Source organism: Protopterus annectens, chromosome 1.part1 (assembly GCF_019279795.1).
Source record: "Protopterus annectens isolate FY-2018-M chromosome 1.part1, PAN1.0, whole genome shotgun sequence".
In the NCBI taxonomy this organism is placed as follows: Eukaryota; Metazoa; Chordata; order Ceratodontiformes; family Protopteridae; genus Protopterus; species Protopterus annectens.
In genome coordinates this window covers 653,994,730-654,012,536 of record NC_056726.1, presented here as the reverse complement: position 1 = coordinate 654,012,536, position 17,807 = coordinate 653,994,730, and positions in this window count along the sequence as shown.

Below are 17,807 nucleotides of genomic sequence, written 5' to 3'. Positions count from 1 at the left end.
CAAGACCATCACTCCACCTTTTTGGAGACACTAGAAAACATGAAGGTCCTACCGAATACCCTGATCTTGGAAATTTCAATTACCCTACCATTAACTGGGAAAACTACTCGAGTACAAACTCCCAGGCTCAGCGCTTCCTGGAATTTATCAGCTCAAATGCCCTGGATCAACTGGTAAACTCCCCTACAAGAGGCCACAACATATTGGACCTAGTCATCACCAACATGGGTGACAGGTGCTCCGTACCAGAGGTCAACCCGTCACTGGTTAGATCAGACCATAAACTAATCACCCTGGATGTCCACACCCCACCACCACCCCCAACCAAGGAAACCACAGTAAAACAACTTTTCTAAAGCAAACTTCACCTTACTTAAGGCAGAGGTGGTAAGTTTCACAACCTCCACGCTAAAGGATAACACTGCCCAAGATGCAGAATCCTTTACAATTGCACTCTATGAGCACCTACAAAGATGTATGGATCATGCCATCCCTAGCAAAACCAAGACTCACTCCCCTAATAGAAGGAAACTAGTCTGGTGGACCCTGCTATAAACAGGTTATACAAAAAAAGGAGGAAACTAGTTCAGAAAAAAAGCAAATCCCAAGAAGGAAAGACATCCCTGATCAGTATCAGTAAGAAACTAAGGTCCCTCATAAAATCATCCAAGGCTAACTTCGAAAGTAAAATAGCCAAGGATTCAAAAGATAACCACAAAGACTTCTTTAGCTATGTCAAGAATCTAATCAACTCGCAGATATGCTCTGAGATAGTGCAAAATAGCACAAAATATACTGAACCTACTGATATTGCCAACATACTGGCAGATAGATTCAATGCAAACTTCACCTCCTTCTCACCTTCAAAAGGGCCCACAGCAATACCGGAAAAGTGTAGTGTCCTGGAAATCACAGAAGCACAGATGAAAACAGCCCTTTCAAAAGCCAAAAACACAGCATCAATGGGGCCAGATGGTGTCCCACGCTGCGTCTTGCACGAACTACAGAACAAACTAACCCTCCACCTAAACATGCTGTTCAACCTCAGCCTCTCCACAGGCTACATGCCCATAGAATGGCATACAGCAATGGTTATTCTGCTCCACAAAGGAGGAGCCACAACTGACCCTGGTAACTATCACCCCATAAGCCTGACTAGCCTGTTCTGCAAGGCTATGGAGCGCATCATCATGGAACTCATTAACAAAAACATTGGGAACCTCCGAACACTTGACCCAACCCAGTTCGGCTTTGTTAAGGGCAGATCATGCCTACTAATTTTAATATTTTAATATGTTATCTGTTGTACTGCCATAAGTTCTGGCTAGGTTATATTGCTTTAACTTCTCTCATTGATTAACCCCTTTATTAAGGAGACAACTGTTTTAATTGGAAAATTGTATAATTAACAATTAGGAGTTTGTATTTAAGGGATGATGATCAACTCATTTTTGTACTCTGATGATGCCCTAGGACGACAGGGTGAAAGCGCTTAGTGTCTATGTGAAGAATTTTTCTTGTTCTTGTTTCTTGTTTTGGTCCTGTATTTCATTAAAGACGTTTTTTTGAAGATTCCAGGATTCAAGGTTACTGAAACTTTTTGGTTACTAGTGATCTATCGTGGTTGGAATTTCTACTGCAGCTTTCGGTGGCCTATTTGATCCTGGATGGTTGTTTTAGTTCGGACCTACAAGATATGTATACCATCCTTGTGAATTCCTTGAACTAGTTGAACTAATTGAATCAAATTAGTTCACTTCGTTTCTACAGTTACAACTAGTTATTGGCAAGTATTTTGTCGCGTTGCAATCAACTATTTTAAAACGAAGTTTCTGTTCATTATTTCGTTTAGGATCAAGGACAACAATACTAGTAACTTTATTTGCTTACTGTGTTACAGCGACGACAGTAATAATATTGCCTTGTTCGTTTGGTATACAACGTATCTGTTCTAACAAGACATTCATCATCCCATGTGTATATAACTTTTATTTCTGTGACTTGATACTTCAGTATATTTTATATTCCTGTCACGGGCAACGTATTCAAACTGAAGGATATTAATTAGTGTTGCTCACTCACTTATTTCACCCTCTACCATGCAGCGACTTCTGCAAGAACATCTTGATATTACGAATAAACTTATCAAAGCGCTGCATGATCAACAACTAAATGCAGGGACTGAGGGTGAACTGTTTATTACAGATTCGCAGGAGCAACTACTTACCCTGCACTCAACACCTAACACTAGTTTACATGGGGCAGTTGTTAGGCAACGATCTAAGAGTCCTCAGCATCAGGCGGTGATGTCAGATGGAGGGGGTGTTGCTGGACCGTCCTCTAATGCTGATGTTAGAATCAGTAGTGATCACAATCAGACTGTTCGCCGAGTAGACAGGAACAGGAATAACCCTTCTGATAGGAACATGGACCTACTTCATTTTCTTTCAGCTCCTTCCTTGAACAGAGATGGTTTTGCAGCAACTAGGGACTTGGGTAACTTGAATTCACGTTTCACTGAATTTGAAAGGACATTAAAAACTTTCAAATCATTGCAGATGGACAATGCGTTCTTACAACGCTGTTTGGAATTAAAGCAAGTCCCTAAGGGACTACGTATATTCAAATTACCTCATGGGTTTACAGAAGGTACACCAATGTTTTCTGAATTGTTGCAACTGTTTGACAAAACTGGGTTAGAACTTTTAAAATTAATTATCCGTAACAACACAGATAAATTAAATGTTTTAAAGGAAAAGCTATGTGTTTTGGATAATGGTATCAAGGCAGATTTATTATTTGAACACAACAAGTTCAGAATGGAAAATATTTTTAAAGATATTGATAGATATATCAATAAAGGTTTAGAAATTAAGAACAATAAAACTGAGAGAGACAGTCATGATTATAGAAACAACAGAGCATATGCTCATTTTAAGGAGTATAAAAACATGAAGCGTAATAGCCAGAACTTTGACAACATAAACACAAATACAGATAGAAACCGTTTTAATTCCAATGTTAATCAAGACAATGCACACAGAAGTAATGTTAATAATATTAATAATGATGAGGAGTTACAGTCAGATTTTTTAGAGCAGCCAATTTTAAGAAGATCAGAGAGAATAAGAGAGCGACAGGGCAGTTACAACCAATACATTCCAAGGAACTACAACAATGGAGGCCCAAGAATGTCCAGATGGTAACACTAACTGACACTAATCATATTATTACCAATCATGTTGACAATATACCCTCTGAGGCCACAATACAAGTGAATCAATCTAATATTATTGCAGTTCCACATATTTACACCCCATGTCAGCATGAGGAAGTAAATCAGATTTTGACTGACTGTAATATTATTACACATTTAGGTTTTAATTTGTATAACTTTACTGAAAAGAAATTTGACAACAATTACTTAGACTTGTTAAGCAAAGGATTCACCTTTGTTCCTACTTTTAAGCTGGATATTGGCAATGTTTTAATTAACTTAAAAACATATACTAGGCTTTTAAATTTGAAAATATTTTTTCAAGATTCAAATGTTTTTTCCCAAGATTCCCACAATTTTACACTTAAGCGTCATAGTACCTTCATTCCACCCCAGAATTTCATGATACATGTATTTGAAAAACTTTGTGAGACACATATTAGAAGAATTTTATGTGACAAGAATGTTATTAACTATAATTTGACATCAGCAGAAAAATTCTGTCTTAAAGAACTGACAAGTTCTGACAAATTCAGAATCATGAAACCAGATAAAGGTGGTGGGGTGGTTATTATGTCAAATGTAGATTATGAAAATAGGATGCTTAGACTTTTGGATGATGAGGAGACCTACGTAAAGGTGAGTAGGCATGAAGTTAATAAAGCCTACACTAAAATAGACTGGTTAATATATGAATACCTTATGGATGGAAGAATTGACTGACAAATTTATCAGTATGTTTCTGTGGAATTCCCAATAATACCTTCTATTTTTGGGATTCCCAAAATTCACAAACATATTGACAACCCCCCATTTAGACCAATAGTTTCAGCCATAGGCTCAAAGACTGAAGCCTTAGCGGCTTATATTGACTCCAAGTGCAAGGATGTTTTAAAGAGGTTACCACACATTGTAAGAGACTCATGGCATTGTCTAGATTCTATTAGACAATTTGCAAACAACTTTGATGCTAAATTCGATTTTCTGATGGTTACTGTAGATGCAATTAACCTTTTTACTGTGATTCCACATCAAGATGGCATTGAGATGTTCGAAGCATGCCTTAACACACATAAGCAACAGAACAGTTCTGAGAACCGGTTGTTATCAGAGATGTTAGAACTAGTGTTGGAAAATAACTTTATATACTTCAATGGTAGTTATTTTAGACAAAGAAATGGTGTAGCTATGGGTGCAAGATGTGCCCCCATTTATGCCAACTTAGTCCTGGCCGCTTGGGAATCAGAATATGTTTTTACTAGTAGTTACTGGAGTAAGGTTTTATTATACCTACGTTACTTGGATGATATTCTGATTTTTTGGAGAGGTACTGAAGCCCAGTTTAATGATTTTATTACTTACATAGGACAAACAACAGATTTTTTAAAATTTACAAGTCACATTTCAAATAATACAATTGAGTTTTTAGATATTACACTAACTATACAAGACAACAAATTTGAATCTAATATTTACAGGAAGAAGACTTACTCCAATTCATTTTTACATTTTGACAGTTGTCACCCTGTCCATCAGAAGAGAAATTTAGTAAAAGGACAGATGGTGAGGTTGTCTAGAATTGTGAGTAATGATGAAGTCTTTAAACAGGAGCTTGTTAAACTACAAAACATGTTTTTAGCTAGAGCCTATCCTGCAGATTTTGTTTTTGATATTAGTCAAGGCATTATTATGAATAGACTGACACTGTATAAACCTATAATAAGGCATGGACTGACACCAAAGGATTTTTCAACCTCTAAGGTTGTTGGACATGACACTTTTGTTATTCCTTTTAATGAAAAATCACAACAAATTGTTAAAGCATTACATGATTCATGGAGTATTATTATAGAATCCAACCCAGAACTTGTGAATATTTTAGGAAGCAAACCCAAGGTTACTTTTAGTAGGGGTAAAAACTTAAAAAGTCTGTTTGAAAATTATATAAATAATGACATGTTTAGGAAATCCAAGATGAACAAATGTGGTGCTTGCCGCATTTGTAGATTTATCAACAATGGACCATACCTCTCAATTATTAATTATGAGAAGACCATTAGATGTCCAGGAGTTTGTGACTGTAACTCGGTTATGGTAATATATGCAGCTTCATGTACAGGATGTCAAGCATATTATATAGGGAAAACGAATAGAAAACTCAAAACAAGAATTATTGAGCATTTGAGTGACATTAGGAATCAAAGACAGACTAGTGCCCTATACAATCATAGTATTTGTTGTGTCAATTTTAAAAAAATTTTGTTTTTTGTGATTGACAGAATACCTTACAATAAGGCACAAAAAGGTGGTAATATTAAAACCTTATTAGAAGCAAAAGAATGTCTTTGGCAACTTAGATTAAATGCCAGTAAGTGGCCTGGCATTAATGATCAAATATCTATTGCCAGCATACTTAAGCTGAAATCACAATTTATATAGCATTTTATGCTTAGAATAATTGTTTTTACAACACAAATCATTTTTATAAGGTTAGTAACAGTCTAAACAGTGTATGATTTGGTTTAGTTTTAATCAAATTATGTGAACATAACTACACTAATTATTTACTATCATACTATTACTACTATTATAAATATTTACTCATTATCAACATACTTATGTATTTTGTATTAAGTATTTTTGTGGCAATTTTATTAAATCACTATTTACATTCATAATTTATAACTATTTATAACTATTTATTCAATATTACATTTTTTAACAATGTTATAAACTAAAATATATATATATATATATATATATACATTTTATATATTTAATATATTTATTTAATAATATTTATTCAATATTTTTTAGACATTGATTGTTCTAGGTTATACAGCTATTTAGGTTTTATATGTGGAAGTTCAATTTTTAGGGTGAGTTATACACAATGTCCTTGGTTGGAACAGTAGGTTTTAATATCATGATTCATTTAATTGCCATTTGATTTACACAATTTTACTCATTACTATTGTTATTATTCAATATATAATAGTTTTGGTGTTTATAAGATTTGCATTGCACACATTGGATGTTTCACATTTTCATATTTTTATATTTTAATATTTTAATATGTTATCTGTTGTACTGCCATAAGTTCTGGCTAGGTTATATTGCTTTAACTTCTCTCTTTGATTAACCCCTTTATTAAGGAGACAACTGTTTTAATTGGAAAATTGTATAATTAACAATTAGGAGTTTGTATTTAAGGGATGATAATCAACTCGTTTTTGTACTCTGATGATGCCCTAGGACGACAGGGTGAAAGCGCTTAGTGTCTATGTGAAGAATTTTTCTTGTTCTTGTTTCTTGTTTTGGTCCTGTATTTCATTAAAGATGTTTTTTTGAAGATTCCAGGATTCAAGGTTACTGAAACTTTTTGGTTACCCAGATCATGCCTACTAAACCTGGTTGACTTCTTCAAGACAGTTACCAAGGCCATAGACAAGGGAAAGGTGGTTCACACAGCTGACCTTGATCTCACCAAGGCGTTCGACACCATTCCTCACTCAGGTATTATAGAAAATCTCACCAGCCTGAACATAAACCCCTACGTCACAAGATGGGTTGCCAACTGGCTTACAGACAGAACTCACACGGTAAGAATAGTGGGCTCCAGGTCTGACTCTAAACCAGTCACAAGTGGTGTCCCACAAGGCTCAGTTCTGGGACCCCTACTGTTCGGCATATATTTCTCAGAAGTACAGGCAAACACAGGAGGACTATGGCTAACCAAGTTCGCCGATGACTGCAAACTGGGAGCCATAATTGACTGTCCAGCTGACATGGACATCCTCCAAAAAGGCCTTACTGAGACAGACATCTGGTATCAAAGTCATGGCCTCAAGCTAAATGCCAAAAAATGCATAGTCATCCCGTTTGGGAAAAACAAAACACCCACGAATTACCACATAGGCGGCAGCCCCCTTAATACAGAAGAGGTAATACGAGATCTGGGGACCCAGGTAGATAGTAATCTCTCCTTTGACAATCATATTGCCAAAGTAGTTAGGAAATCCTTCTATGTGGCCCATCTAGTTACTAAGGGGTTCGCATCTAGAAATAAAGAGGTTATAGTGCCCCTCTACTCATCACTCATCAGACCCATCATACAGTACAATGCCCCATTTGGGATGTACCTCACAAGACACTTCCAACAGCTTGAAAGACCACACAAGCACCTCAAAAAGAGGATTACTGGTCTCAAACATATGTCCTATGCAGCCCGACTGAAAAAACTCCGGCTGTACTCAGTGACATATCGCTTACTCAGAGGTGATCTCTGCCTGACTTACAAAGCCATGTCCATCTCAGAATTGATGGACATGCTCCACCTAAAGAAATCCAAGTCACTGCGAGCCACGCGCTCTAGTGAGCTAAACCTCGCCACAACAATAAATTGAACATGCTGGAGGGATAGATTCCTGTCACAGAGACTCCCCATGCTTTGGAACAAAATTCCTACCTACATTAGGCAGAGCCCCTCACCAACACTCTTCAAGAGAAGCCTTGACAAGTGGATGGGAAACAGAAAGTACACCCCTGGGATCACTTCATTGGCTCTGCTTGACAGAGGCTCAGTTTTTTAATCAATGGGGCGGAGAAAGCCGACACACTCTGGCTAGGCTTATAAATGCCATCAGGCAGATAGTCTATTACCTACCTAAGAACCTATGAACCTATATGGTGGGGGGAAAAAGATGTCAGTTAACAACTAGTATATTCCTGTAGTCCACATTACTTTCCTAGTCAGTGCTGTTATCTGTACCTTACAAGTCTTACACTAACCTATAGCCTTACTTTGGACAGTGATATGGCTGTCGTCACCATTACACATGACCCGGTTTTACCTGCAGTATTCACCACTTACCTGGTATACCTGTGGAAGGTATGTTTGTTAACACTAACTAACTGTTTCTACACATACTCACAGATTCTGGGTTGCTGTTTTGCACATAGCTATCCAACTCTTTCTGCACAGACTCTGGCCATGTGTTGACCACATGCTGGTGTGCCTGGATATATCTAGAATATTGCCCTCTTCCATCTTTAGTGACCTGACACACACATACACATGATTTTCTACACAGTTATATTATGTAACACAGTGTGGGTGACAGTAACCGGTGATACTTTATTATTCAGAGAAACTGCAACATTCCTTACAATACCAAAGTGAACAGTACCAGTACAGGTTATAATGACCTCTGTTTCTCAGCACAGTGATTGTACCCAACATACCTGTGGGAGCAATGTTTGTTAGCGCTACCTGACTGTTGCCACACAAAGTTCCAGATTACACATTAGTATTATGCACATACATCTCACTTTGTTACTGTACACACTCTGGTCATAGCTTGACGGCATGAGAGTGTAGCTAGGACATACTTGAAATATTACTCTCCTAACAGTTTCTACTGTGACAGGTGTGTTCTCATGATGTTTGACAATCACTTGTATTCCCTGTTTGCTAGCTGCACATCTGGGATCATCCCACAGACTTACCAGGGGGACAGGCAGCAGATATGGGCACATATACTGGACATTCTGGCCATCATTCTGGCCTCATTGGGGTATGCATCTGTATGCAGCCTAATTCCACTCCCAGGATTCAGACCATGGCTGTGTCTGCTACAACTTAAACACTTTGTATTACAGTTCTGTCTGCTATATAGCTATTGCTGATCTGCTTTCTGTCTTATTAATTCTCTGTGTTTTTGCATTCTGACCTTGTATTACAACACTCGTATACAGTTTCCTAGACAGTTATATGTTGTTGGACAGTGTGGGCGACAGTTATGTGTAATACCTCATTATTCAGAGCAATTGCATATCATTCTTGTATTTCTGGGCACAGTGTTTGTATCTGACAGACCTGTGGGAGGAATGTTTATTAGCACTACCTGAATGTTCCCACACACAGTACCAGAGTCCACATTACTGTTATGCACATACATCTCACTCTGACCACAGCTTGACAAGTTGGAGTATTGACAGGTTGGGGTATAAATGGGACATATGCGGCTTCTTAGTCACATAGGGTATTGGAGAGTTGATAGTGTGCCAGCTTTGTTCTCATAGCTGTGTGTCAATCAGCTGTATTTCTTGTTTGCTGCCTATACATCTGGGATCATCCCACTGATTTTCCAGGGGGACAGGTTGAGAGGTAACAGATATAGGCCACTTTACTAGACATTATGGACATATCTGTACAGTTGTGGGGTATGATTCTGTATGCAGACTACTACCACTGGCAGGATTCGAACCATGGCTGTGTGTGCTTAAATACTACAGTTCACATCTCAGTCGCATGTGCTATTCAGTTTTTGTTGTCTGCATTTTCCCTGCTTCCTGTCTATGAGTCTCTCAGTTGTACTAAGAGGCCTCTGGGGATTACACCTGTCATATACAGGCATTCCTACACATTCAATTTATGGTGCACAGTGTGGGTAACAGTGTTTAATACTACAGTACTATTAAATGATTGTATATCTACATTACCATATGATATCAGGATATACACATGCAGTCCAGCAGTTAGACCTTTTTTGTTAGGCTGTTACACTTTTATTGACTTACAGACAATATGAGACTTTTACTACCATATTTTCTAGTGTATGCAGTACTTGTCTTGAACAATACAGGTTTTATACTAGCAATTAATTTATTACTACTTTTATTTTTATTTCCTATGACAGTAAATGCATGGGTATTACTGACCTGCCTTGCGTTGCAACCTTGCCAGGCGACTGATGTGGGCCTCCTGATTTGCAGCCCGCTCCATTGCAGCTGTGGAGGACACAAGAGGAATATTTAGCCATACCTATCCATGATATACCTGAGCTGGCAATTATTACACACATACTGGGGTGATACTTACACACGTCTGGAACATCCCCTGATGCTCTAGCCTCTTGGAGCCACTCCTCCAAGAGGTTCTCCTTCCGCCGCTTCAGGTCAGCATAGTGGGGTATGCCAGTGGCACTGGTGAGGTGGCGGGCGAGACGGTCCCAGGCCTCCGCCTTATATTGGAAGCCCTGGTACATACCCTGCAGCAGTCTCTGAGCATGGTCTTTAACTAAGAGTCCTGCCATGACCTTGGACTCCTGGATGCACCAGCATTGTGCCCGGAAGCGTACTCCTTCTCCCCTTACTGCCATAGTGCCTGCAAGGGGAAGGTAGAACTAGTTATGAGATGTATTCCTGCCTCTTGGGTTTAAGTAGGGCTGATTTCCCAGACTTTTCCGTGATTGGCCAGTTTTGAAAAGGCTAAGCTATGGGCAAATCTGCTTACCTAAAGTTGGCATTGTTTAAAGGGGTATACCACTAGGCACAATGAGTTAGCTGGTCTACGCATTGCTCACACCTCCTAAGCTGGCCTGTGCAATGCTTAGCATTGCTTACATTAGACTTTCATTATAATGCCTTTTTGGCATTGTGTTATTATTCATTACACCTTATATGTACGCCTGGTATTCATGATTAATGTGTACGTACACTATGTGGGGTTCTTGTGTTTTATTGGGGACTTCAACACTCCATTACAAGTACACCTCACTTCTGGGCTTACTGCTGTACTCCAGTTCACATATTTATGTTATGTAGTGGGTTATGGTACATATGACTGCATACTGATTCCTTTCACAGGTTCAGTTTGGTTATACTATGGTGAGGACTTGTTTGCTACTACCTCATTTGTTTGACTAAGCTAGTCCTGCACGGATGATTAGTAAATTCGGGGGAAGAAAATAGATTTTAATGGTGGTGCTATACATATGCACATAAACATAGAAAAAAAGCTTGTTGGCTGTTGGTGAAGCACCCACCAAGAGGAGAAAACGCTGAGAGAAGAAGGGAGCCACTTTTGAGATTTTAAGTATTTTTTCTCTGTTTATTTGCTAAGTTTTTCTGCATAGCTGCCTAGTTTGAGCATTTTCTGGCTTGTTAAACTTGATTTCTGCATTAGTAGCTGTATTTAGAGCACAACCAAAAGTTGTTTACTGAATTTCCTGTTTGCATTTAATTTTAAATCGTTTTTTTCTCAAAACTTGCATATTTTCTGTCCTTGACCTAGCACTCTTGTGTGGGGTCATTTACTGCACTGCTATAACTTGATATTACTTGTGAACCTCTGCTATCTCTGAAAAAACAAAAACAAAAAAAAAATCTTGCTTTTTTCCCACTTTTTTGAGATTTAAAAACGTTCAGTTACAGGCTTGCTGTTCCTGAACTGATTGTAAGTTTCTGTGAGGCCATTTTTGCTTGGGCTAAAGGAAAGTCTCTCTGTTGATCAGTGGCAGTGAATAACATTGAGCAGCTTCCCTGCCCCCCGTAGGAGTGGTTACTGACTTGAAACTGTAGTTTTATTGGCCAATAGGGGTCATTTCCAAAACTCCTTCATCTTCCTCTCTTAAAACCTAGTTGCCTCGTGGTTTTGGCATCTTTTCAGGCTTGTTGGCTGTTGGTGAAGCACCCACCAAGAGGAGAAAACGCTGAGAGAAGAAGGGAGCCACTTTTGAGATTTTAAGTATTTTTTCTCTGTTTATTTGCTAAGTTATTCTGCATAGCTGCCTAGTTTGAGCATTTTCTGGCTTGTTAAACTTGATTTCTGCATTAATAGCTTTATTTAGAGCACAACCAAAAGTTGTTTACTGAATTTCCTGTTTGCACTTAATTTTAAATCGTTTTTTTTCTCAAAACTTGCATATTTTCTGTCCTTGACCTAGCACTCTTGTGTGGGGTCATTTACTGCACTGTTATAACTTGATATTACTTGTGAACCTCTGCTATCTCTGAAAAAACAAACAAAAAAAAAATCTTGCTTTTTCCCACTTTTCTGAGATTTAAAAAAGTTCAGTTACAGGCTTGCTGTTCCTGAACTGTTTGTAAGTTTCTGTGAGGCCATTTTTGCTTGGGCTAAAGGAAAGTCTCTCTGTTGATCAGTGGCAGTGAATAACGTTGAGCAGCTTCCCTGCCCCCCGTAGGAGTGGTTACTGACTTGAAACTGTAGTTTTATTGGCCAATAGGGGTCATTTCCAAAACTCCTTCATCTTCCTCTCTTAAAACCTAGTTGCCTCGTGGTTTTGGCGTTTTTTCAGGCTTGTTGGCTGTTGGTGAAGCACCCACCAAGAGGAGAAAACGCTGAGAGAAGAAGGGAGCCACTTTTGAGATTTTAAGTATTTTTTCTCTGTTTATTTGCTAAGTTTTTCTGCATAGCTGCCTAGTTTGAGCATTTTCTGGCTTGTTAAACTTGATTTCTGCATTAATAGCTGTATTTAGAGCACAACCAAAAGTTGTTTACTGAATTTCCTGTTTGCACTTCATTTTAAATCGTTTTTTTCTCAAAACTTGCATATTTTCTGTCCTTGACCTAGCACTCTTGTGTGGGGTCATTTACTGCACTGTTATAACTTGATATTACTTGTGAACCTCTGCTATCTCTGAAAAAACAAAACAAAAAATCTTGCTTTTTCCCCACTTTTCTGAGATTTAAAAAAGTTCAGTTACAGGCTTGCTGTTCCTGAACTGTTTGTAAGTTTCTGTGAGGCCATTTTTGCTTGGGCTAAAGGAAAGTCTCTCTGTTGATCAGTGGCAGTGAATAACATTGAGCAGCTTCCCTGCCCCCTGTAGGAGTGGTTACTGACTTGAAACTGTAGTTTTATTGGCCGTTTTGGGTGTATTCCTGCTTCTTTCCAGCCCCTGCTATCAAGCACGCTTTAACGTGTTTTAACTTTTTCTGGCTCCATAAAGTCTGTTCTTCAATTTTTCCCTTAGAACTGCTCTGTTAGGAACCTAAACAGTTTACACCTTCACTAAAAAGCATAGCACTTGTTCCTAATAGCTTTTTCTTCTCAAAAAGCTCAGCACTTGTCTTGAAAGCATATCCCTTGTCTTATAAGCATTTTCTTCGCAGGTCAAGCACTCCTATATTATACAAATCCCTCACTTGCAAAACCCCCCAGGAGTGCCCACTTCCCTGCTAAGCCCTCTACTTTTCTGTCTTATACCAACTCATAATTCTTTCTAGCATGTCAAAGGGTCAGATGCTGGCGTCCTCTCCTGCCCAGTTGGTGAATCTGGGAATTCTGAGGCAATGTTACAATTGCCTCATGTACACGGACAACCCTCTCCTCCTCCCACATAACACTAACACTTGCGAGAGATGCAGCTATTTAGCCAAACTGGAGGCTGAGCTCTCTCAACTCAGGACTGGCAAGACCAGGCAGGAGGAGAAGGCAACTACACACACCACAATACCAGTCTCACATAACTCAACCACACCACTGAATCAAACACATAAACACACTAAGACATACTCGGTGGCTCTGAGTAAAAATTTACCTAAACAGCAAAGGCCTCCGAAGCAGACACCCAAGCAACTGCAAACTCAAGACACCACACAAACAACACATAAACAACAAAATCAGTGTGCAAAGCAGTCACTGCCCTTAATGCCAATACAACACCAAACATACTTGTCATAGGTGACTCCATAGTCAGACACACTGACGTCCCACTCACCAGGCTGAACAAGGAGAAGGTCACGGTAAGCTGCCTATCGGGCGCTAGAATCCGCCACATAACACAAGCACTCAGGTCACTCCACGGCAAGTACAAGTATGACACAGTCATTGTCCATGCTGGTGTGAACGACCTGAGCACCTCCCTGGACTACATGAAAAGAGACATAGAGGAGCTCTCTGATTATGTAGCCCAGGCAGGTATGACCCTGACCCTGAGCAGTATCCTTCCTTTACCAAGAATGATGCCACAATATAGTGACAAGATGATCAGCTTTAACAATTGGCTTAATTTCTGGTGTCATTCAAAGGGGATCCAGTGTCTGTCTGCTTGGGATGACATGCTTGACAAGCCACGCTGCTTCGCAAGGGACGGCTTGCACCTGTCACCCCTGGGATTCCGGATATTGGCTAAGGCTCTTGCCACCCCCATAGTGCCTTTTTAGGCAAGGCTCAAATTCTAAACCTACCACCCTAAAAAACAAAACTGGAAGAAACTAAGGGTAATGCTGCTCAATGCCAGAAGTCTAAATCTCAAAATGCACGCACTCGAGGCCCTTCTCAGTATGGAGAACATCAATGTCTGTGCTGTGACTGAAACCTGGTCAAGGCTCCTGAGAGCACCCCGGCACTATCAGGTTTTACCTCATATCATGCGTTCTGGCCCCAAAACCTGGACCATACCACAAAAGGAAGGGGTGTATCCATATTCATCAAGAATACCCACACCTCCAGGTTAGTGGCTATGCACGAAGCATCGGAAACCATCCAGGTGCAATTAACCATAGGCAAAACTGCTCTACAATTTGTAGCATGCTACAGGCCACCCTCTCAAACTCAGGAAACCCACACAGCCTTCCTGAAGACACTGGAGGGTATAAATGTATCACCAAACACCATCATATTGGGCGACTTCAACTACCCAAATATAGACTGGGAACATTACTCAAGCCCAAACTTTCTAGCCCAAAGGTTCCTGGAGTTCATAAATTCAAATGCCATGGAACAACTAGTCACCGTCCCCACAAGAGGAGAAAATATACTAGATCTCATCATCACAAACATGGGGACAAAATGCTCCACACCGGAAGTATATCCCTCATTGGTGAGATCAGATCATAAACTAATCTCACTAGAAATCCACATCCCGCCCCACCCCAAACAAAAAGACCACAGTGAAGAACTTCTCTAAAGCAAACTTCACACTACTCAAGACAGGTGTGGTATCCTTCAAGGCCCCGAGCCAATGGAAACCACAACCCAAGCTCTGAAGCCCTTACAAATGCCTTCTATGAACACCTTCAGGACTGCATGGATCAGGCAATCCCAAATAAAACCAAGACTCTTTCCACCAAGGGCAAACATCCAGTCTGGTGCACCCCAGCCATAAACAAACTTTACAATAAGAGGAGAAAGCTATTACATGATAGAGCAAAATCCCAAAAAGGGAAGGCATCTTTGTTCAGTACTAGCAAGAAACTACGATCCCTCATAAAATCATCCAAGGCCAACTTTGAGAAAAAAATTGCCATAGATTCAAAAGACAATCATAAGGCCTTCTTCAGCTATGTCAGAAACCTGGGTGGAAACTCCCAGATATGCTCAGAATTAGTCCAAAATGATACAAAAATCACTGAACCCACAGACATTGCCAACATACTGGCAGACAGGTTCAGCGAACTTCACCCCCTCCCCAAAAGGAGAGATAACTATCCCAACAGACTGTAGCCTCCCAGACATCTCAAATGCGCAGGTGAAAGCTGCTCTCTAAAGCTAAAAACACAGCATCAATGGGACCGGATGGTGTCCCCAGCTGTGTGCTACATGAACTCAATGAAGAACTAAACCCGCACATAAGGCAGCTGTTTAATCTTAGCCTTACCACAGGATATGTGCCCAAGGAGTGGCGTACGACAACTGTGGTCCCACTCCACAAAGGCGGTGCCTCTACGGACCCTGGTAATTACTGCCCCATAAGCTTAACAAGCCTGGTCTGCAAAGCTATAGAGAGGATCATAATGGAACTCATAAACAAGGACATAGGGGACTTGCAGACCTTGGACCCAACCCAGTTTGGCTTTGTCAAGGGCAGATCTTGCCTTTTGAACTTGGTCGACTTCTTCGAAACAGTCACCAAGGCCATTGATGAGGGAAAGGCAGTCCATACAGCCTACCTTGACCTTGCAAAAGCTTTCGACACAATACCCCACTCGGGTATTATAGAGAAACTTACCAGCTTAAATGCAAACCCATATGTCACAAGATGGGTTGCAAACTGGCTAAAGGACAGAACCCACAGGGTTAGAGTTGCTGGAGCCATGTCAGACTCCAAGCCGGTTACAAGTGGTGTCCCACAGGGCTCAGTCCTTGGCCCCCTATTGTTCGGCATCTACTTCTCAGAAGTACAGGCAAACATAGGAGGACTATGGCTGACAAAGTTTGCGGATGACTGCAAACTGGGTGCCATAGTGGATAGTACATTGGACACAGACATCCTTCAGAGGGGTCTCACGGAAACTGATAGCTGGTGCCAGAGCCATGGCCTGAAGTTAAACGCAAAAAAGTGTATAGTCATACCCTTCGGGATAAACAAGGTAACCCCAAGCTACCATGTAGGTGGCAACCCACTAAGCACAGAAGAGGTTACCAGGGACCTGGGTACCCAGGTTGACAGTGGCGTCTCATTTGACACTCACGTTTCTAAAGTGGTTCGAAAGACCTTCTACATTGCCCACCTGATCATGAAGGGATTCACATCCAGATCAAGTGAGGTCATTGTTCCCCTGTACTTTTCACTTATCAGACCAATGATCGAGTACAATGCCCCATTCGGGATGTATCTCACCCGACACCTGCAGCAATTGGAGAGACCCCAAAAGTTCCTTACCAAAAGGATAAAGGGACTCCAAACCTGTCATATACTGCCAGACTGAAGAAACTCCAACTCTATTCAGTTGCATACCGTCTGCTCAGAGGTAACCTGTGCCTGACATACAAGGCCATGACCAACCCGGAATTAATGGACTTGCTCCACCTCAAAAAATCCAAATCCACCAGAACCACTAGAGCAAGTGACTTAAACCTTAGCACGGATATAAATAGGACGAGCTGGAGGGATAGATTTATCACCCAGAGACTCCCCATGCTGTGGAATAAAATCCCGGTCCATTTGAGACAGAGCACCTTGTTGGCTCTGTTCAAGAGAAATCTTGACCGGTGGATGGGAGATCATAGGTTTACCCCGGGAATCATCTCTGTGTCACTGCTGGACAGAGGCACAGCAAACTAATGGGCACATTATTTCTAACATAAGGGGTGGCGTAAGCCACATAACTTTGGGCTAGGCTTATAAATGCCTTAGGGCAGATAGCCTAGTATAAACCTATGAACCTATGAACCCATATATATATATATATATATATATATATATATATATATATATATATAGCCTCAAACAGATGCCATACGCAGACCGTCTCAAAAAACTCCAGCTCTACTTTGTCGTATATTGCCTACTGAGAGGTGATCTCTGCCTAACATACAAAGCTATGTCAAACCCAGAGCTGTTGGACATGCTACACTTAAAGAAATCCCAATCTCTCCAAACCACATGCTCCAGGGACCTAAACCTTGTCACCATAATAAACAGAACATGCTGGAGGGATAAATTTTTGTCCCAGAGACTTCCCATACTCTGGAACAAACTCTCCATTCATGTCAAGCAAAGCTCCAAATCGGCCCTCTTTAAGAAAAACCTTGATGACTGGATGGGAAATAGAAAATTCACCCTGGGGAACACTTCTGCGGCACTGCTTGACAGGGGCACAGGAAAATAATTCTCCTGGGTGGCGAAAGCCAGGGAACCTTTTTGGCTAGGCTTATATAGGCCCCAGGGCCAATAGCCTAGTACCTACCTATATATATATATATATATATATATATATATATATATATATATATATATATATGTGTGTGTGTGTATACATATGAACATGTATGTATTCATGTAGAAAAAAAAACTATATATATATATATATATATATATATATATATATATATATAGGTTT